Consider the following 24,542-nt stretch of genomic DNA (forward strand, 5'->3'; position numbering starts at 1 on the left):
AAGAGTGGTTTTGTGCAACAATAGACCCCATTTGCGGACTGTGAAGTATATACAATTCATAATTGCATGCAACATGTGATGAATTTTGTTTCTATTAACGTATTATTTTAATCATAATCAAATGAATGTTTATCCTAGGTATCTCGGCAACTTTTCGCATTCGAAAGAGAAATATTTCATCTATCTTCAAATTCACCCTTAAGGAAAGAATCAGACAAAAGTTATAAACTAAAACGTGCACAAGAGTCTAAACACTAAAAGTTATTCGAAACACTCTAAATCACATTTTTGAAACAATACTCATTGGAAAAGAAAATTGTTTCATCTATCTTCGACCGAAATTCTATATTTGGCAAAAAGGGCTGACGAAAGTTAAAAACCGAAACGTGAATATACTTTATGGGGAAAAATAATTAATTTAAAACAAATTTGAAAAAAACGGTCAAAACACTCAAAACACATTTTTGAAACATTACGAATTCGATACCTAATTTTTTTTATCTGTCTTCAGTCAACAAGTTATGCGGAGGAATGGAAATAATTTAAGAAAATCAAAAAACAATGCATTCGAAACACCCAAAAACATTGTTTAAACAATAATAATTCGATATTGAATTATTTTATTTACATTTCGCCAACATTTTCATATGGTTCACTATCAGTGTTGCCACATTTTACTCTGTATTAGAGGGGTTGAAAATCTTTCTCATCTGTACTTTTTCTTCAAAAAATCTGTACCATCGAAAATTCTCGTTGTAGAGAAAATATGTTTTATTAGAATGAAAAAAAAACTCATTTATTCACTACAAATACTACATTTACATTTGCAAGTCATTCGAGTGTTTGATGATGCTTATACAAAGCCACTATGTTTCATCAAATCTATTGATGAAATAGTGTGCATCGTATCGTTGCTGAGCCGACATCGAAGCTTCTGATTATATTCAGAAAAAAAACCCAAAGAGTGAGAACGATACAAACAAGGCATCGAAGCGCCGAAAATGCGTGGGAACCGTGAATTCTTTTTAGACATCAAATTTTTGTCCACCAATCCTGCTCATGCTCGTTTTCTGAAACTGTGAATTCCTTACGGAGTAATTTCACTTTTAGGGTACGGAATTCATTCTCCAGATCTTGTATAGTCTCATAGTAGAACCCTGGAAACGAATTTCGTCCTAATGAAAGTGATCAATTATTGCATTATAAATCCTTTATTATTAACAGCACCAAGCGATACTGCAGCGTAAAAGTCGTCATGTACCTTAATGTTGCTTTCTTCAAATGTAAGAAATGACACACGCGGAAAAAATCTGTACCAATCTGTACTTTTTGACGAAAATCTGTACTCTGTTCCATACAGAATCCGTACCAAAAAGAAAGGAAAAATCTGTACCTTTCCAGATAAATCTGTACGTGTGGCAATACTGTTCACTATGTTCATCAGAATGATGTATCCAAAATTGCCTACGAAAGATGTATTTCTTGATAGATGGTATAACATTTACCCAAATTCCATTTACCCGAATAAAACAGCTAGCCAAAATATAACATTTACCCGAATGCATCAATAAATCAAATTTACTGTTTACTACCTTGTTTTTTCATTAGAAAGTATTTGAATATTTTATACTGATAATTGCTTTCAGAATTAATCACATTTATGTTGTACGTTCACTGCTGGAATTTCGTATATTATGCAATTTGCCTATATAAATATTTTCCAAAGAAAAATCTGAATTTTTTTTTAATTTATAGGCGTGATCTTTTGATCGGATACCTATGCCGAATATCCGGCAAGCTTCGAAGGCCGGATGGCCGAATATCCGGCAGCTGGCATTTATAAACATTTATAAATTGACTGACAGATGAGAAAAAAATGTGCAGTTTCCAATGGCCGATTCTTTGAATAAAATATGTTGAACCATTCGAAAATAGAGAAGGTGTATTTTGAATAATAAAAAACAGGTTTCATTCCATAATTCAGACATTCAGATAAGCGCATCGGGGTATGCGACCCTAGAGAACAATTTCCAACAAAGACTCTGATAAAGAACTACGGCAAGGTAGACCCTGCACACGGTGGATGTTTACTGTTGGTGACAATACTAGGGCTGCAAGTGTAGATTTAAAAATCTATAAAATAAAATCCAAATTTTTCTGTAATTATTTTTCTTCTTCAATGTTCAGTCCTTTCATTTGTTTCAAATTCATTTGAGTTCACCCCATCGAGTATTGTATATTTGCATATTTGCGCTATTCGATTTCAAATTCAGAAAAATCAATTAGCCAGCTAAATTAAAATTATACCCATAGCAGTCGCAGCTGCTCTCTATGTCTATTGTTCATTGTATCGTAAAAGTGTCACTTCGTGGATTCCACCGGAGAGAATAATTTGGAGTCGAAAGGAGGTTCTATAGATCACTCTACTTCACTTTCCAATTAATTGTGGCCACGGTTTCTCCCAGCTGTATATAAAACGAATAAATTGTATGCAAACGTGCTTGCATTAGCAGACAAACGACTTGACGAGAAAGGTTGAACGAAGTTTTAGCGGGTTTGTGGTTAACGGTCAAATTTTAATTTATTTATTTTTTAAACCGAAAAATCACTCAAGGGGGAGTAAAGGAAATCTGGGTTCTCGAAAAAAATGGATGCTTAAAATTGCATAAAACGTCGAGATCTACTGTCATCTCAAAAAAAATTTTTTGTCTAAAATCGACACTGAGACTCTGGGAACACGAGCTCCGAAAAAATCTCGATTTTTCATTCGGACCTTGCTGCGAAATGTTGATTTGCACGATAATATACCCTATGCAAAATATTACCTCATTCGAGCTTCATTTATTAGTGTCGCAGACGTCAAAATTTGAGTTTTTGGAAAACCGAAAAATCGCCGAAAATCGAAAATCGGTTTTGAGTTTCCACATATTTACTCCATAAATATTGAGGGAAAAAAAGCTAATCAAGTCGGGTAAGACGGACACTCCATCGAAGGGAAAGACGAACACTTCGTTTTGGAAACAAATTGATCATCTCCTCCTTTTTTATCTTAACAGATGCCCACTAACTGCGTTCACAAGAACAACCGAAAGTTATGGACGAACCGTCGGATGAAAGAGGCTGGGTCCTCCATGAACACAGCTGCGTTGAATTCCAACTTTCCAAGAGTAACACTGATATGGCACCTCAAAAATTCCAATTTTCCAACTCAGCTAGGACCATCTTCAACCAGTTTTTAGTCAGCAGTAGGAACAAGAGCTAATGCGACATCTCCTCGACGTAGATTCGATGGGGAATCCACGACGAAAGTCAGAAAATTGGCTTTTGAACTGGCGGAAAAAACAGACGCACAGCACAGCATCCGATATTGGAGGTGACTACACGAACTGTTCGCCAAAAATAGTTGCTTTTGTAAAAAAGCACCATGAGGATGAACATATTGTGTTCTGGCCGGACATAGCTTGGTTGACCGCCCATAACATCGAGTCGTAATGGACAATGTATCAGTCGGTGTACGATCATGGTTGAGAAGCCACCACAGCTCATCAATTAAAACCCCTTATCATCAGATGTGCCAAAAAAGCGGACCTTAAGGTGGTCCAAAACATGATGGCGAGGTTTCCGGGTGCTTCAGAGACGAAAATATTAGATTGGGGAAAAAGTAATCCATTATTTTTTGGTGAAATTCAAACTTTTCGGATCGTCCGATTTTGGTCAAATATGCACCTTTTTGTTGCCATTCTAAAGGTAGCTTCATAATGCCTCTATCATGGTAGTCTTGGCCCTTATTGGCGAAAAACTCTAGCAATAGATTTGTGCAGTCTTCTCTTGATCCCAATTACTAATCACTCAGGAAGTTTTGCAATGCGAGTTAAAGCTGGTAATCGCTTGATGCCAGGTCTAAACTATACGGTGGATGCATTAAAACTTTCCAATCAAGCTCCCGGAATCTCTGGCGAGCCGCTATAGACATGCTTTGACCTGGTGGAACACAACACCTCTTCTATTGGTCAATTCAGGATGTTTCTAGTCAATAACTAGCTTCAAACGGTTCTGTTGTTCACAGTAGAGATCTGAATTTTGTGTATTGCATTAAAACAAAAAAAAACAATAAAAAATAGTACAAAAAAAAATAATTGGACGTATTCTTTTGTTACAGTATCGACACGATAAACACCATTCACAATTTCAGCGGTCTGGCATTCATTTTCGCCTTGAGTAGAGAAAAGTGTAAAATGTACCGAATTTTCTCTTTGTTTACTGTCATTGTTAACATCCAGTAACTCACAACTGAATGAAACAAACAAAAAAACAGCAAAAGAATTTGTTTTAGTGTGAAATCTGCTCTACAATGAGCCTAACCTTGAAATTGTAGGATCGATATTACGCGAGATATCAATCACTACAGCCAGCTATCGAGAAAAATGGATTACTTTTTCCCCGACCTACTATAAATGAAACTGGTAAACTGTTTCAAAAGAGTCAAATATAACAGAAGTTTTTCAGGCTCGAATCATTCCAAAACAAATAACAGCTGGTCACCTTTTTTTTCTCGGAAAAGCCAATGTTGTAATGCTTTAGTCCCATAGAATCGATAATCATTGTTAATTCTATATCCGCGCCCCTAGGAGCCTTCAACGGAGAACAATCGACTCAGCAAGGTAGACATTCGTTTGTTTACCTGAAATTTCCAATGAAATAAAGACATACTACAATCGCTATCGAATCTCTTTTTCATAAGCAGGCAGCAGCAGGTTTTCAATAATCCAACAAAATTACAAAGTGTTCTACCTAATTCAACATAACTTCAATAATTAAAACAAAACCAAGAAAAATCTTCGATATCCACAGGTAATAACGTAAAAAAGGAAAAATTATTAGAATATCAATCATTGAACCTGAGAAGCCATCCAAATGTTTCAAAAAGCAGGAAAAAATTGATAAAAAACGAAAAAAGTTTAAAAAAGAATTGATCTTTTATTTTATCTTAATTTTGTTTATATTAGTGATACAAATTAGGATATACAATGACAGTATCAGTATGTAGCATTGGTACTTGCAGTATGCAAAAAAGTTTATCCACCCCCAGTGAAAAATTAGATTTCTTCCAAAAAAAACCCAACAGAAATTTAAAACACGGGTCATTGTTGTTCAGTTTATTTTGATTTATGTAAAAATAAAGCCAATTCATGCGAGATCGAAATAAAAAACAAATTCTCTTGAATTTGAAATATGATGTTAAAAAAAAGTTGGAAAATAACGCAAAAGAGTATATCCACTCCTCTGTGACCATGTGTGACTTCTGGCTTCAATAACTGTTCGGCATCGTCGTGGCATCGACTCAACAAGCTTAGCAGTTGTTTCCGAAGTGATTTTGCCCCATTCAGTTGAGACTACCTGCCGCATTTGCTGGATACTTGTTGGTTTTTGCTCCGGAAGCTTCATTTTCAAAATTGACCAGAGATGCTCGATCGAATTATGGTCGAAAGACTGTGTTGGCCACTCCATAACTTTGATTTGCTTTTCCTTGAACCACTGCGAAATCAGCTTTGAGGTGTGCTTCGGATCTCCGTCCTGTTGGAACGTACAGGGTGGGCCATTTAAAGGGGAAGCATCTGGCAACCCCATAACTTTTGACAGAGATGTCAGATTAACAAATGTCATACCGCGTTGGAAGCGTCATTTCAGTACAATTTTAACCATGGAACAATACACACCTAAACAACGCGCTGAAATTGTTCAGCTGTACATTCAAAATAACTTCTCAATTGTGGCTTTTGGCAAAAAATCATAATGTCTGATGAGGCGCATTTCAACTTGAATGGAGGAGTGAATAAACAAAATTGTCGGTTTTATGCTACTGAAAACCCTCAATTCATCGAAACGCAACCTCTTTACGACCAAAAAGTTACTGTGTGGTGTGGCATTTATCCCGATAAAGTCATCGGCCCGTACTTCTTTGAAAACGAAAATGGAGCAACGGTAACCGTGAATGGGGAGCGTTATCGGACAATGATAACCGATTTTTTATTGCCATTTGTTCGTGAAAATGAATTGGACAATTACTGGTTCCAACAGGACGGCGCTACATGCCATACAGCGGCTGCCACGACCAAATTATTTGCGCGAAATCTTCCCCGGAAGATTAATATCGAAAAACGGCGATTATGACTGGCCACCGAGATCACCTGATTTGACGCCTCCTGACTTTTTTTATGGGGATATTTAAAATCCAAGGTATACACTGGTAAACCAAGGACCCTGGCTGCGCTGAAAGACAATATCCGACAAGAAATTGCTGCCATATCGGCCGAAACATTGGGCAAAGTGATGGAAAATGCCGAAAAAAGGGCACATTTTGCGGTCAAGGCCAGAGGCGGTCATTTACGAGATATCATAATCAAAAAGTAGTTAGAACAAATCTCCTTGGACCAAAATAAATGAATTTCAAAAAAAAAAATTTTTAAATTCCACTTCTTTACTTTGCTATTGCAAAAACAAATCCTTCCACTTTAAATGGCCCACCCTGTATAACTGCGCCCCAGCTTTAGCTTTTGGCAAACATAGGTAGTTTTCGCTTCAAAATGTCCAAATAAACCCCCTTGGTCATGATTCCATCGATGAACTCGAGTTCTCCAACGCCGGATGTAGCCATTGACCTGCAAAAAAAATCGAAGTCTTGCTCAGTTGGTTGAAAAATCAATGTTGGTAAAGTAACTTACCATCGCCATGCTTGACAGTTGGCCGCAAACACTCCTTTCCAAACCTTCACCCGTTCGCCGCCATTTTTTTGTGATACCACCCAACACTCAAATAGCATTACTTTCGTCTCGTCTGACCAAACCACCGTATTCCAGTCATCACTGATCCATAAAATGTGGTTCTGGACCCACTTAAATTTTTTTTCTTGATATTTGTTGCGGACAACCAACCGACCATTCTTAAGTACTACTCTGCCCTTAAGACCTTTCTTATGAAGACGATTTCGTTCGGATTGTGAAGTCAGTTGAATAGAAAACCCACTTTCAAACTGTTTCGCAATTTTCGGAGCTGATAGTCCCCGGTCCAGCTTCGCCTACTTCACGATAGCTCTGTCAATTCGGCTAGTTGTCTTTGAAGGACGCCCCGATCGCTTAGCTAATGGGATAGAACCACGCTTTTTGTACATCTGCACAATCTTAGTGACCGTATCTTTGTGAAGCTGGACAATATTGGCAATATCTCGGTAGATTTTGCCAGTTTTGTGATGTTCAATAATAAAATTTCGGATGTTGATTGAAATATGTGCTTTTTCAGGCATTTTGCAACAAATAATATCCAATTTTGAACACCGAACTTAAATTTTGAGCACGAAAACTTCAAGAGCACTAAATGGGCGCTAGGCACAATGTTTAAATTCGAGAAAGTTGCAGAATAAACACTAAAACTCTGTGAAACACACCTAAATCGTGGTATCCGTTGGGGGTGGATAAACTTTTTCTGCCGATTGTTTTAACCTTTTCCATAATTCATCACATAAAATCTCAAGAAATGATATAAACGCCATATTTCGAATGGCAATGTGATGAATAAACATAAATTGATAAATCATGGAAGGTCACTCATCAAATTAACCTTATTTTCACCAGAAAAAAAAAATGTAAAGTGGGTAGATAAACTTTTTGGTGCATACTGTACGTAAAGCCGGAGCATAATTTTCATTATGATTTTTTTTTCGTGATGAGATTTATTCTGAGGCCAACGTTATGGGGGCGGAATGCTCATCTAACAATTGGTGGAAAAGGATTTGGTTGCGAGAGGTCGCCGCTTCCGACGACGGGTCGGTGGCCGACTCGGATCACGTCACCTCGGCGAATTGCGGCCACCTCGTTAGAAGGGGACTTTGCCCCCATTTAATTACCCTCAGAATAAATTTTATTGCGAAGAAATGAATTCATAAAAATTGTGCTCCGTTGGCGTTAATACGTAAGTACCGTCGCATTTTCAATTGTCCTCATCCTGTTTGCGATCATGCATTTTAACATTAAGCTTTTGTTTTACATTTTGTGTCATTCTAAATAATCCTGCATGTCTACATAATTTTTGAAACCTAGAATTCCTCGCATAGTTTTTTTTTTGTTTCTGTACTAGTTCTTAGTTTTGTTTTGTTAAAATTGTAGTCTGAAAACAGTCGTTCAAAGGTTGCTGAGTAATGCGGCAAAATCAGAAATTTTGGAATATTTATTTCAATTTGGGAAAAGCAAATTTATTGTCATTCCTTTTTAGTGACAAAATTTTACCCCAAAAGAAAGAAACATCCTTGGGTTCTTTTACAGTGAAATCAGCAATATCCAGGTTTCGGGTCTCCCTAAACTAATTATCGAGATCCTGAATATAACTTTGATCAAAAACATTTGGAAGACTTTGTAGAAGGCTTTCTTTCTATGACATTAGTTGAATCAATTATCGTCGTGTTGATGATCAAATGATTATTTTAGAACTTGATTGCAGAGTGCAATTTTAAAGCTTATCGAATCGGTCTTCAATTCAGCTACGGCGCTGTCTGAAATTTTACATACGGACAAATGTTCATTACTTTGCATTAGCTACGGAGAATCCCAAGGACTGATTTGAGAAAATGAAAGAGGAAAAAACAATGAATTGAAAAACTTTAATTAACTCACGTTCTCCTTTTGCATTGAAAAACTTCTCATCTTCAACTTGCGTCATTTGTTATCAACACCTCGATTACAAGTATTTTCAGAGTCTTAATCAAAGATACGTGGGTACCAGTGCATGTCACCTTTTTATTTTCGTACTTTTTCCCCGACCCCATCAAAAATGAAACCTTCCAAAGCCCCCATCACGTTTAGGATGATCAACATAGACAGCGCTAACTATTCGTCCACCAGATTGGCAAACTTGAAACCACTTTAAAACTTGCATACATGGGCAAACGAGTTACTATGTACATTGGAACCATATCAGATATACTCTCAGCTAGTTGTGGGGCTATGCCAACAGAAAACGGACGAATAAGCGAAAGCAATATTCTTTATCGAATCTAAAGTGTAAAACTTTTTTCTGCACGTTTTCCTTCTCTAGGAATCGTTCATATCGTTGGCCTTTTCGGACATCGAGACATTGGTTTTTTACCCCCATCGCAAAGTTTTGTTCATCGCTTACCATGTTGCATATCCAATCTCAAAATCTCAAGTTTCCTAGCGTAAGAAATCTTTAAATGGGTTTATAGTTTGTTTGTCTTTTTTCACGAATCCCCTGTCGCCGCAGGCGGTGCAATTTACACGATTTTATGCGAGAAAAGTTATCTCAGCTGCAGAATCCATAGCCAAACATTAGCTAATCATGGATGTTGCGCCACGTTCAGACGGCAGCAACCAAACGATCCTGTGCGAAGCTGTAAAATAACTTTCTTATGGAAGGGAAAGTTGGAACTCAACTACAAGGTACAACTAGCTCAGGAAAGCCACAGCCTTGGCCATCCACTTTTTTGTTTCGTGGCTCATAAAAACTAATCTCATTTGAGGCGTAACACGCACTAAATCTTTTCAGCCAATTAACGACCACAGCTCCTTGGGCAAGGAATGGCTGCAAATCATGGACTAGAATACGTGATAAGCAAATTGCAAACTTCGGTTCTGATTTGGCAGTCTGGTGGTGCGTTCATTCGTACTGTTAAGAATTTGGAATGTGATTGCTCCGAAGATTTGTTTTTCCTTTTGATCGTATTTTTTTGTTCGGCTTTTCGTTTCGAACAATTTCCGAGTACACAACAGGAGATAACGGAATACTTTTTATTTGACATTTTACCGGTGTGCGATATAAGAAACAAACACATGTTTTCGATGTTCAGTATAAGCCATGAAGTTCATAATATAAATATTTGTTTTTTTTTTTGTTTTTGTTCGAGTACCGAATATACAAGGCTTCTCGAGACATAGAGATAAAATGAATATTCTCCAACGCTAGTCTGAGCATCAATCAATAGAAACAAGCGCCATGTTGTAAAAACTCGAAAATCGTAGAGCTGACGAAGATACTGGATATAAGGCATTTGGATCTTGGGAAAACGATAAAAAAGTATCACAGTTTCCCTTCACACTCGATAATTTTCACTGCTTTAATTCGTGAATTTACCAAATTGATGTAAAACCAAGACTCATTTTACATTAATTATCTTTCCAAACAACAACGAAAGCCGCTGATTGATATTCCCAACGACACCAACTGTCAGCATCACCGCAGTAAACGTTCATTTCCTCTTTCGGCTTATCAAGATGTTAAAATTGTCATCACAGACAAAGCTACATGAATCAAGATTTATAATTGTCAAATGAAAAACGTCCTATCATTTGATATGAAGTAAAGTTCTACGAAATCTTATGTTCCTATCGAGAGTTGTATGAATCGGAAATATGACAAATTGTTAAAATAACATCAAGAATAACGAGGGCTTTGAATGATTCGTTTCCCTTCCGAGGAATGGATGTTAATTAGCAATGGAATTAATCTGAGCCAGTAACAGTTTATTCATAATTTATTTGCACTGGTATTCGATATATTACGTCTTTCACACATCACGTTTACACACACGCAATTCATCCTGTTGCCTGTACAATACGCTCAACATGGTACAGCTACGGAAAGGATTCGTTGATTAATCTCAATTGATAAACGGTATCCAATCCCGGTCGTATATCAGATCTGATTCAATTCCACCACTCGAAGGGATGAGATTGCCTGCTATATTACTACAGCATAATTAATCATTCATCTCGAATGAGATTGGAAGTTCATATTTCAGCAGGATAATCAACCGATCCCAAGGGGCCAGGGTCCAGCAAAACAACTCTCACTCTCTCCAGCTCGGCCCCAACAAACACATGTCCGGATTTCATGGTTCGAGCGAGAACAGCTTCATCAGACGATACGCAATCGATTTGCCAATCGTTTATGATTGATTCACTTCCTCGAGCTCCATGGTATTTGACAGGGGAAAGAGAGTTCAGAAACTGGATTCATGTTCCATGAAAGAATGACTGGGAAGCAACAGCTACTCACCATCGCTCCGCTTCCGTGGGGTTGACCTTTTCCTACTTCCAATGAGAATATCGTCCCTAGCTGGTCAACCGAAGAGTCACCCCGTGCTTTTGTGAAAACGACCAGTTAACTGGAATTGATTGTACCTGATCCGAACGATTTCTCTCGTTCCGTTCACTACTTCCCCCCAAAAACAGCAGTAATATAAGAGTTATTTGCTTCCCTCGTATTAAAATGGAACTGAAAATGCTCCAGTTCCGGAAAGCGAAACAGTGTATCAGAGGGGCGCTGTATTCTGAGAGAGATAAAACGTTGACAGCCAACAATCGTGACACCACCATTATCGATAGCATTATTTGATAAGCATTCAAATTAATCCCTTCCCTTGGATGGCAATTGACTGTTGAAAATCAACATTAAAGGTTTTTGTCGGGAAGCTTATTCGGCACTTTCCTTGGCGCAGATTGATTATACCGCGAGCCACGAGGGAACTTATCTCAATACCAAGGTGACTCCCGCTTCCGAGGGGTTCGTGACGCCAACACCAGTCACTCATATCGGGAACATATTCGACATTTCAAGTATCCGAAAACCGCTTTATTTCTAGAAACCACACATGAAATGTCCCCATATAAAATAAATGGGTGTGCTATTGAAATAGAAAAAATCTATCGACTATGAATGTAGATCACACCCCAGAAAACAGGAAATTCTGCGTTTAAATAAAATGCTTTATTTATCATCTAAATCAGTGGTTGCCAGGTATAGGCATGGTATGGGCCAAATTAAATTTTTCATCATAGCCCCGGGCCGCAATGATTTTTTTCTTACTACAGTTCATAATGAAATGAAAAATATACGTATTTAACTGGTACTCTCTTTGACTCACTTTCTAATTTGAATTAGAAAGCATTTATCGAAGGTAAAATATCCAAAATTAACATTTTCGGCAGAACTATGCGACTATCTCTTCTTCACGCAGATGCGAGAACGCTAGGGCCAATCGTTAATCGCTACACGCTTCTCGATAGAATTCTTCAACGATTACTCATTCCAATGAGCAGAGCCCGAAATCTTCGAAGATGAAAAATGAATATCGACTCTCCTCTCAGTCGCTTCACTTCGACTAGCACTACTTCGGTATTCGCAGTCAACATAATTTGAATCGACGAGCGTTGAGAGCGAGAATGACTAATTAACTATTCTAGTCAATGGTTATTCAAATTTGCTGCCTTCTTCGAAAGTGTCTTCAGCAAAGCATCACCGGCATTTTTGAAGAACTGTACCTCTTCGCTTGCCAAGCCCATCGCTGCTGTTTTTAACCGTTCGCTCTAGAACAGAATATTCCTGACCGCATGGAAATCAGCGTACATAGTGCCAATCTACAAATCAGGTAGATATACCTGTGTTAAAAACTACCGTGGCGTGTCAATACACTAAACTATCAGCAAGGTTTTTGAGAAGCTTATTCACATAGTTCTCTACCGAGTCGCGATTCCTATCATCTCCAGTAGTCAGCACGGATTTGTGAAACACGGTTCAACAACATCGAACTTAATGTGCTATGTATCAGCGTTGTCACTTGAATTGAAATCGAAGCAGCAGGTTGATTCAATTTATTTAGATTTCGCGAAGGTTTTCGACACAGTACCGCATAAGCTCATCGTTGATAAAATGGATCACACTGGATTTCCATCGCGGATAACGGAATGGCTCTATTCGTACCTGTCAAATCGTAACGCATACGTTGTGGTCAATTCTGTGCGTTCCAGAACGTTCGACATTCCTTCTGGCGTACCCCAAGGCAGTGTTCTCTTATTTTTATTATCTTCATCAATGATCTTTGCCTGTTACTCTCCTCATCTAATCTTTAGTTTGCCGATGAGTTAAAACTATTTCGTGTCATAGTTTCACCAGATGATTGTGCTGCTCTGCAAAACAACATAAATAGTTTGCTTGTCTGGTATGGCGACAACGGAATGCGAGTTAACTGCAAAAAATGCAAAGTGATATCCTTCTCCCGTTGCAGTAACGTTTTAGTCCATCAATACAACATGGAATCAGTTGCCTTAGAGCGTATCAATTCAATATGCGATCTCGGTGTTACTATTGATTCGAAGCTAAGATTTCACGAACACATCAACATTATAACAGCTAAGGTGTATACAGGGCTTGGTTTCATCCTGCGTCATACATCTGAATTTACTGATGTTTATTGCCTCAAGACGCTATTTTGTTCGCTTGTGCGAAGTATTTTTGAATATGCTTCCCCGATTTGGTGTCCTTTCCAAGTTACACAGAGTCTTGCGATTGAGCGAATTCAAAGAAAATTCGTGCGTTTCGCTTTGCGCTCTCTCCCGTTGAACGATCCGGTCAATCTACCCTGTTATGCTGAACGTTGTAAGTTGATCGATTTGGAAACGCTTTCATCGAGGCGCACGAATTCACAAAGGCTGTTTGTTTTTGATGTTTTAATGGGTCATGTTGACTAATCTCTTGGAACAGATTCCATTGAATATTCCGCCTAGTCGTTTTCGAAACTCTCCATTATTAGCAATTCCTTACCACAGAACAAACTTCGGTTACAACAGTAGTTTTGATTTTTGCTATAAAGGTCCTCGCATTAGCATTTGTAAAGAGCGTGCAAAATATCGTGCAGTTTGGGAGGAATTCTAAACAAAATTTGAATTAGCTTTGTCTCCGAGCTCAATTTGAGAAAAAAAAACATACAGAAAAAACGGGTTTATATCAACAAAATTCAAAAATTTGTCAGTTGTTTTGAACACAACACTACACGCTATTTTGTACCTGTGAGTAATTTTCGTGTACGATACAAAACAATCTAACTCACCTGTAGTATATTTCAAACCACGTTGAACTCAAACATCAATACATGCATACGTGATACATGAGAGAGAGAAACGAAATAATTTCGAGGGGAGTCACTTCAAAATGCAAATAAGTCCATTTGACGAGGAAGACTGAAATGAGATGGTCGAGTCGTAGAGAGAGACGGCGACTAAACGCCCGACTGGCATGTTGACGGAGAAACTGCGTGAAGAAGCCAAAAGTTATTTCCAACTGATTTCCAACGAATTTCTTCATAGTCCGCTAACTATCCTCAGTTGAATATGGCTATGCCGAGCCATGCCACAGATTAAACTTAAACTGATGAACCTTAATCCTATTTTTGAACATATTTTTAGACATATCAAATTCTAACACAAGGGGGTCTCCGTAGCCACATTGGTTGCGCGTTCGATTAGTAAGCGATCGATCGTGAGTTCAAAACTCAGGGCCCTCATTGACCATCTTTGTGTTGTTACAGAATAGCTACGTCCACGCAACAATCATCAGCGATGGAGATCGATCCACGGTCGAAATAAGATCGATTCATCCATACAACTGCTCTGTTCTGCCAGACACATCGGGCTACTGTTCTATAAATAACTCAACAATGATCAATCAACTGTCTCCGCTGTCCGGTGGTCCAACTGGATAATGGAAGAACAGAAAGAATACTCTTACGCCTAAATGGCTACTGTGTGAATGTACCATATGTAATGGTATAGAAGGAATACTGGCAACTGTGTAATGTGCTAATTATAGATATGATAACCATGTGACACGATTAAAATTCGAACCAATGAGCAATATAGTGTCTTCATAGCGTAGATATCCTGGAAGTTGCTGGTCCCACGTCGAACAAACCCTAGGACTGAGAACGCTTTGGCGGTGGTTACGTTGATGTGTTCGTTAAATCGCAGTTTGTTGTCGATGGTGAGAGAATGCGATCGACTTACACTTTTTTACATTCAGTTCCATACCGTTCTCAAGGTTGAACGCCACGTTGAAGGTCGCTGGTGGCAGTACTCCGATCGCATCGAAAAATGCTGTATGAAGAAGCTAGCTCAGCGTTATTGATATCCGGGCATACTCACGTTTCCGTGAGTACAACAACATCATAGTCACAGGACGATAGTTTGAGAAATAGATCCCACGTTTTACTACGGATGCTTCCAACATTTTTGTAGTAAATCGTGAAGTATTTAGAGTAAGCACCAGACGAACAAGAAGGATGGTTTCGGAGATCGAATGAATGTATATCTATGTTGGAACTTGTTGGCTGTACTGGAGTTGCAATAGGTTCGAGAAGGTTGCTCCTAGATCGAGACGCTGCGTGGATTTCCAAAAATGCCGAACCTTAGTATCATTGCTGATAAACTCTCTAAATTCGATTTCTTGCGGCAAGTGGCAGGATCCATTGCTTTGGATTTGTGATACTTAAGAATACTCACATTGAAGGACACGAATGATAGTGATGATGGCAGTTTTCTTCTTGTAATCAAAGATTTTGTAACGATATCCTTCATTTGCAACCATTCCTTATCGAGATTTTGAATGTCAAACTCAGACACAAACTCAGTACACCTCAAACTTGTCATCAGACCTCGTTGTTGATCCCCCGAAGGTGCTACCTGCGAATTGTCCAGTACCACGAAAAAAAAATTGTTGGCTGATCAGTTTGGTCTTAGACATCTTCGTCGCGAGTGCGCTTAGGTGTGGTGCCGTGAGCCTTAAGTTGAAGATTACGTGGAATTGATGAGAACACAGCTTTGATATATAAATAAATCAAAACACGTTGTATGTGATTTGCACTTCGAGAGTCCAAAATGAAAATATTTCGGAGGTGATGGCTTCGATTCTGTACGAGTATAGGAGATTTTAGGGAGGCTTCCGAGTAATCAAATATCATGCGCAATGGTGCCCGAGACAATCCATGGATTTGAAGCTTTTCTGATGTATGAAACCGCAAGAGTTCCTTTCGCAGCCAAAATTTTCCAATGCAATGTAATTTACACTCATAATTCAGCATGGATTTGGAAGCGGATTCCAATTGAATATTTCTGCAATGTTTCGGTGTTTGAATATGCTTCAATCAGATTTACCTGTAATGGTTAGTTAATTGTGAATTCCAAACTTTCGTTTCAACAAAATGACAAAATGCACACACCCCTATTGGCCACCAACACGTATAAATCATATATGCAGCACTTAGTATCAAAAACATTACGTCATTCTGTGAGGCAAAGGCATTTCTGGCGTAATACGTCGGTAAAATGACACTTCCATTTAGAAATTTCAAAATCAAGTTGGAATATCGTGACAAAACACAAAACAGCCCGATGAAACGAAAATTCTGAATGAAAATAAATGGAAGATCTCGTGAAAGACGCAACTGTCAGTCCCTAAACGCTTCCAAAATGTTAATCCCAACAAATACATAGTTATAGGAGGGTTGTGTGAAACGATCGCATATGATGTAGGATTACGTTGAGCTATTATTGCATATTAATATTGAGCTATTATTGCATATTGATATTGAGCTATTATTGCATATTGATGGATATGTAGAAATTCCATAAACAAACTCTTTGATAAAAATTTGATGACTCTGAAGAGGAGCGTTTAGTTTGATTGTTTTTTCACTCCACCAGTGGTACAATCGTGTGATGATGACTTAAGGATAGTGATCAGTCGCTGGATGGTGCACGATAAAAGATGCCGAATAGGAATGAGCATAAATTTCTACATAACTCAAAAATTTATCACGCAAACGAAACCAAATTTGGCATTTGGAGGTTTTACGGGGCATGAAACGTTTCTAAGGTGGTTCAACGCTCCTCCCACCACTCTACGGAGGGGCTGCCATACGAATGAAACACAAATTTCTGCATAACTCGAAAATAATGTCATACAAATGAAGCATAAATTTCTGCGTAACTCAAGAACTGATTGTTTTCCAGTGTTTCTTTTTATGCGCCTCCCCGTCAACTTCGTGAGCGTGAGTTTTGCTTATTAGACGACACAGAACCTCTTATGGCCTCAATAACCCGTTGGATGTTTCTCTTCGTTTGTTCAATAGTGTTTGTGCAGTGTTCGTATTTTAAATGTCTCAAAAATATGTTCAAAAATAGGATTAAGGTTTATCAGTTTGAGTTTAGTCTGTGGCAGGGCTCGGCATTTTCATATTCAACTGAGGATAGTCCGCGGACTATGAAGAAATCCCCCTTCGCATTCAGTTGGAACTAACTTTTGGCTTTTTCACGCAGTTTCTCTGTCAACATGCCAGTCGGGCGTTTAGTCGCCATCTTCCTCTACGACTCGACTATCCCATTTCATTTTTCCTCGTCAAATGGACTTATTGCTCATGTATCACGTATGCATATATTGATATTTGAGTTCAATGTGGTTTGACATATACTACAGGTGAGCTAGATTGTTTTGTATCGAACACGAAAATTACTCAAACATACAAAATGTGCGTGTAATGTTGCGTTCAGAACAACTGACAAATTTGTGAATTTTGTTGATATAAACCCGTTTTTTCTGAATGTTTTTTTTCTCAAAATTGAACTCAGAGACGATGCTAATAAAAATTTTGTTTAGAATTCATCCCAAACTGCACGATGTTTTGCACGCTCTCTATGACTCTAGTAATGGGAAGGCCTTTATAGCATACCTTCATTCGTAGGTTTGACTTCACGGTGGGTAGACAATAAACCAGATACAAATGAAACATAAATTTCTGCGTAACCCAAGAACTAATCAAGCATACCAAATTTGGCATGGAGATTTTAGGATGCAATAAATGTTCCTTTGGTGGTGAAAAATGAAACAAATACAAATACAAAAATACAAATTTCTGCCTATCTCAAGAACCAATCAAGCAAATGGAGCCAAATTTGACATCTGAAGGTTTTAGGGAGCACGAAACGTTTCTATGGTGAATAGACACTCCTCCTCCCTCTCTGCATAACTCGAGAATCAATCAAGAAAACGGACCCAAATTTCGCATGTGAAGATTTTAGAGAGCACGAAATGTTTCTATGATGGTTCAACACTCGTCCCCCTCTCTAAGAGAGGGTGAGGGTGTTGCATAACTCGAGAACTAATCAAACAAATTGAACCAAATTTGTTTCTATGGTGGTTTGACACACCTACCCCCTCTCTTAGAGGAAGCGGACTGCCAAACAAATGAAACAGACACTTCTGCATAAATCGAGAAGAAATCAAGCAATTGGTGCCAAATTTTAGGCGAGACGAAGTTTGCCGGGTCAGCTAATATAATATAAATATACAACGTGCTTTCAGCCACATTAGATCGACGTATGCAAAAAAATTATGACAATAAAATATCGTATCTCAAATGCTGAATGTGGACAACGTTATTCTATTACATCTCATAGAGTGAAAAATAGACAGTTCTTCCGATCGAAAATAGAACAGAACTTTTGTTATCAACTCATCATCGTATAGGCCGATTGCAATATTATTCTGTATTCGTAAATTGTTAGAGAAAATGATTCTACTTCGTTTGGACAAATGGGTTGAAACGAACAATTTGCTGTCAAATACGCATTTTGGCTTCCGCCGAGGTAAAGGGACGAACGATTGTCTCGCGCTGCTATTTTCTGAAATCCAAATCGCATTTGCTCGCAAAGAACAAATGGCTTCCGTTTTTCTCGATATCAAAGGGGCATTTGATTCAGTTTCCATGGAAATTCTCTCAGAGAAACTTCATAATCGTGGACTTTCGCCAATTCTGAATATTTTCCTGTACAATTTACTGTCAGAAAAGCACATGTTTTCCAATCATGGCAGCTTGAAATCTTCTCGATACAGTTTTATGGGCCTACCACAAGGCTCCTGCCTAAGCCCCCTCTTGTATAGTTTTTACGTCAATGATATGGATGATTGTCTAACTAAAAACTGCACGCTGAGACAACTTGCAGACGATGGAGTTATTTCCATCACAAGTACTAATCCCGCCATTCTGCAAAAATCCTTGCAAGATACCCTGAACAATCTGTTCACGTGGGCTCTAAAGCTGGATATCGAATTCTCTACGGAGAAAACCAAAATGGTCGTTTTTTCTAGGAAGCACAAACCCGCCCAATTCCAGCTTCACCTATCCGGCAAACCGATCAGGCACTCGATGTTTTTCAAATGCCTTGGAGTATATTTTGATTCTAACTGTACCTGGGGAATACACATTGCGTATTTGAAACAGAAATGCCAGCGAAGAATCAATTTTCTCCAGACAATAACCGGAACATGGTGGGGCGCCCATCCAGGAGACCTCATTCAGTTGTACAAAACAACGATATTATCAGTGTTAGAATATGGCAGTTTTGGCTTCCGATCAGCTGCCAGGATTCATATTCTCAAGCTGGAGAGAATACAATATCGTTGCTTGCGTATAGCCATGGGGTGTTTGCATTCGACACATACGATGAGGCTCGATGTCTTGGCAGGAGTACCCCCGCTTACTCTTCGGTTCACGGAATTATCCTACAGATTTCTCATCCGTTGCAAGATCATGAATCCATTGGTGATTTATAACTTCGAAAATCTACTCCAACTGACTCCTCAATCAAGTTTTATGTCTTTATACCATGAGTACCTTACCCACGACGTGCACCCTTCGCCAGGCATCTGCAACCAAGTTTGCTTCCCATACTTTTGCAATTCCTCTGTCATTTTTGATCTGTCCATGCGACAAAAAATCCATGGAACCCCAGATCATCTACGCTCCAATGTTATTCCGTCGATATTTTCGGAAAATATGGGAAAGTTAGATCTGATAAAATGTTCTTTACTGACGGTTCATTCATAAACGGGTCCACTGGCTTCGGCATCTTCAATGAAAATTCCAGTGCCTCTTTCAAACTCAGGGCCAAAGGTTGTGCAGTCCACTGATCATTCAACAAGAGCCAAAGGTTGTACCGCTCATGACAACTCTACACGAGCTGATGTTTGTGCCGGCTAGTGACCATTCTATCTTGGATTCCTCGAGTCAAGAAGACGCACCACACTAGATATGGGGTACATACTAGGGGGGCGTTGCTGATTAATGGTCAGCTGCATCCCAATAGGAAGTATCCCGTGTCGGGCACACGTACAGAGCATTTGAGACAGCAACATCACAATTACGAAAACACTTGTAATACTAACCTCGAGCCAACCGCGAGTAATCGGCAAACACTGTCGAAATATTGATCTCCCGGCCCCGTTAGGCTGACGCCATATGAGCCTTAATAAAAATATATATTTTTGGATAAAAAAAAAATTCTGAAATTTACCAGGTAATATAAATATATAAAGTAACACAACTGGTCTTCCGATTTAACGGGATGGGTAATTGAAAGGTAAATAACAATTTTCGCAAAAGGATACTCAATTCTTTGTTTACGGCTTCATCCTCTTCAATAACCGCAATATAATTACACCAAAATAATGCTCATATCCATTACAAAACAACAACATCACTGGACAACTAAAGCTCTAACATCGATTGTACGTCACAGATAAGTGGAAGAATTTCACTTCCCCTCCATCAAAAAATGTTTCCATCTGTGCCAGCTCCTAGAGAAAAAAAATCGCTGACGTCTAACATTAAATCAACGACCCAAAACCTCTGGCAACTTTGAATCACTCATTGCTAATTCCGTTTCTTGTAGATTTCACGCGAAATTGCCCACCACATCGCAGCACCTTCTGGCAATCGGAAAAGAATCCTATTACATTTTTATCTGGTCTCCAATTTCCTCGGCCATCCTCCCATAAAGATAGCTAGCGTGTTCCTTCACCCGATTCATAGTTCCCCTCCAGAAGTCTGAACGTGTAATGGTTTCACTTTACGCAATACGTCTTAAATTAATTGAAATGAGACAGCAAACCGAAAATTAATGAAGGAACGATCCTTTGTTGTCGTCTGTAGCATTGTGGATTTTCTGTGGAATTAAAACATCATAGAGGGACGCGAGGAGCCAAGACAGGTCAAAAAACTATTCATTCCGTTTTGAACAGTACACGGAAACGAATTCCTAGAAAAATATATTGAGTGATAGTATCCTCTCAATTTACCGTTCGTGGTTGCTTTACGTGAGTTATTATTTGCTTCCACGTCTTTAACCCTCCTGTAATCGCGTGCAAAATCATAACACTTATACTCGCGCACGGTGTCACAGACCGAAAGTTGAACTTCTCTGTAATATTGCTATTGTGTATTTTTTAGGCTTTATCGGTATATAATTGAAGAGGGTATAAATGAATGAAAAACTCCAGAAAATATTATTTCTCCGTCTTCATTCAATTTTATCTAATTCAACCTCCTCAAAACAGAGTAATTTTTGATACTTCAACACAAATAACGAAATTCGACTTTTTTCCTGTTATTAATAGAAAATAAGCAATTGAATATAATTCATGAAAGTGTAAAGAGCTATAAAATAACATAAGAACGTATTAATTGTTTGTGGTTTCATTGGTGTAAGAATCAGAAGATACCATAACTGCATGCCATAGACATGGAACACAAATTTCTGCATAACTCGAGAACTGATCAAGCAAATGGAGCCAAATTTGGCATATGCAGGTTTTAAGGAGCAATAAACGTTTTATGGTGGTTTGACACTCCTTTCCCCTCTCTAAGGAGGGTGGGGGGTGCTGAACAACTCGTGAACTAATTAAACAAATGGAATCAAACTTAGCATATAGAGGTTTTAGGGATTGATAAACGTTTCTATGGTAGTTCGACTCTCCTCCCCCCTCTCTAAAGGGGGGCTCCCATACAAATGAAACACAAATTTCCGCATAACTCGAGAACTAATCAAGCAAATTGAGCCATATTTGGCATGTGGAGGTTTTAGGGGGCACAAAACGTTTCTATGGTGGTTCGACACACCTACCCTCTCTCTAAGGGCATGGGGACTGCCATACAAATGAAACACAAACTACTGCACAACTCGAGGACTAATCAAGCAAATGGAGACAAATTTGAGATGTGAGAGTTTTTTGGTACGAGAAATGTTTCCATGATAGTATGACACCCCTTCCTCCTGACGAGTTTTGACGAGTTTTGATAGAAGTAGTGAAATTTTATAGTAAAAAATAAATTTGAAGGGTAGATTAGAATTATTTTTTTTCAGTTTTGCGATTGGACCCGTAAAAATGCGCTTAGTCAGAATACGTGGATGTGCAACGAAAATTAAATTTTAGGCGGGATGAAGTTTGCCTGGTCAGCTAGTATATTATAAAAAAATATCCCCGAAACTGTAACTCTAAAACATAACCATAAGCCACCGATTGGTTTATAGTTTACAGTTTACAATTCTTTCACAAGTACAATTCTTCCAGAAGTTTGTATATCTATGACCATTGTATTTAGCGAATAACTATACGAAAGTCAAACATTTCCATTTTGCTTTTGTTCGTATGAATCTAACGAAGAATAATATATGAATCCGTTCAATCCGGTGACAAAAAGAGCTAAAATAAATAAGAATAGTCCGGTAATTATCTTATGCATTACATTTAATAAATATTCCACGCCACCAACATTGATTTATACATTTCATTGAACAGTATTCTAAAATAGGAAAAAAGTCACTTATCCAAAAAAAGTTACTCCTATACTCGCGTCGGTGTCTCAGATCGAAAGTGTTGAAAAAGTGACACACGTCCCCTCCGGACCAACACACATGCGATTGATATTTACTAAGAAATGAACGAATTATTAATTTTTCGGTCTCACAGACCTATGCGCGAGCATAGAAGTGTTGATGAAAAATTGTACGAAATAAAACGAGAGCTTTTCGTCACTTTCTTTTCTGAGATGAGTGAACGACTTTTTTCTAGGATCTTTTACATAGGACCAAGCAACTCCATCAAACTGTTGTGCAACTCTCCATTTTCCATACACATATAGACATTATAGGTTCAATCCAAGACCTTCAGTAAGATTCATCCGAAGCGGGCGACGGACGGGGTCATACGAAGGGGACTATTATAATTTCTAAGGACGACATTTCAATAGCTCTCTTCTCGCAATGATGTATTCTCTAACGATATCAGTTCAACGAATGGACCATTCATAAGTTTGCTTTTCATGTATCAAGCAGATGCGTCAGACACTAAACTAACCAACCTACTCCCTTCCATCCGTGCCGCCCCAACAGTTTATGGCATGCAATTGCACTTGGATCACAATTCAGTGGTTCCCGAACGGTGGCAATCGCCCGCTTCGCATCACAAATAGTGACAAAAGGTTGTTGAGCTAACAGAAACGAACAAAAATGAGTTATGATACCCTGTGGGAAAATTTGTCCTTTCAACCACTTGGCTGCAACTGCATGAGAAAGAGGGATGAATACCAATCGAAGATAGAACCGTGGATGGAGAATCACTTAAACTATCTCGAACAACGTTGATGAGTTTGGATGAGGATATTAGCTTTTACTCAAAGGTTTTTGTAGAGATTATGTTTTTTCGTCAGAAAGATTTCAATATTGTGAATAAACAATCACTCGGTGAAATTTCTTTGTTTCTTGTAAATATTGTTACTGATAAAATACCACATTCACAGTTTTTTCCCCACGATCTTCTATTTTAATGCAATTGATAGTGTCCAAAGGTCAGCTCAGTGTGGACAGAAAAAATGAGCCTTGATAAAAATATATATTTTGGAAAAAAAAATGCAAATGATGTATGAAACAAGAATCTTGGTAGATGAGACCCATCAGTGGAATGAATAATGACCAACATTGGATGATATTATTTAATTGAAAAAATCATCAGTGACGGTACAACTACTTCTATAGATAAATCTCGGTGGAGTGGCGCTGGTCGTATGCAAGGGACGACTCTTATCTGGAACGTCGAAAAATAATGAATTTTCGTGATTTTTTTTTGGGATGTTGTTAATAAAGTGAATTATTCGGATATTTTGGTTATTGTTTAAGGTATGTTTGAAGATATTTTTCCATGATTTGAGTACACGAATAATGGTTATTACGTTGTTGACAGCTGGATGCGTAGATGCTGTTTGAAAAACGCTACCTTGCTGGTGGTATCGGTTCTGAAGCAACGTAGAACTAATTCCAATGAATATTTTGAAATCTTGGGACAATACCTAAAACTCGAAAAATTGCCAAAATGGCGTTGTTAAAAATAAGTTATTTTTCATGAAAAAGATCATGGTTACGAGGAAAACGCGTCGAAAAACTCGTACAGCAATACTATATCCCTTGAGGTGACCTGATATTGTTGGCTTTAACTTTCCAACGAAATCAAATATAGGAAAACCTTTTAGGCCAACATTTCTAAGGGCATAAGTTTCTCAAGAAATGTAAAAAATGGATTTCTACTACCTTCCACACCGAGGTCCTCTTTTAAATATTATAGACAATGGTAAGCAAAAAAATGAACCATATCGTTCTATGTTCCTCCGGCTATGTCCCCGACATCATCCACCGGTCTTTTTGTGGAAGCATACGACCAGGAGAATCTAATAATTCAAGTACGGCTGCAGAAGAGATACGTTCCAGCGTTTTCCATCACGTTATTGCATCACCATTGGTTGGTTTCGAACGTAAGGGGGTATTCCATTCTAGATATTTGAAAAAATCGATTTTTTTAAAATTCCAATGAACTGATTT

At 38.3% G+C, this 24,542-nt stretch overlaps 1 protein-coding gene across 4 annotated transcripts in view; it reads right to left on the reverse strand.

Moving 5' to 3' along the window:
- The window catches only part of LOC129775770 (soluble guanylate cyclase 88E), a 129,243-nt gene that overhangs the window by 75,162 nt on the left and 29,539 nt on the right, over positions 1–24,542 (reverse strand). The gene's annotated exons all lie outside the window — the stretch shown is intronic.

This window comes from Toxorhynchites rutilus, chromosome 3 (genome assembly GCF_029784135.1).
Source record: "Toxorhynchites rutilus septentrionalis strain SRP chromosome 3, ASM2978413v1, whole genome shotgun sequence".
In the NCBI taxonomy this organism is placed as follows: domain Eukaryota; kingdom Metazoa; phylum Arthropoda; class Insecta; order Diptera; family Culicidae; genus Toxorhynchites; species Toxorhynchites rutilus.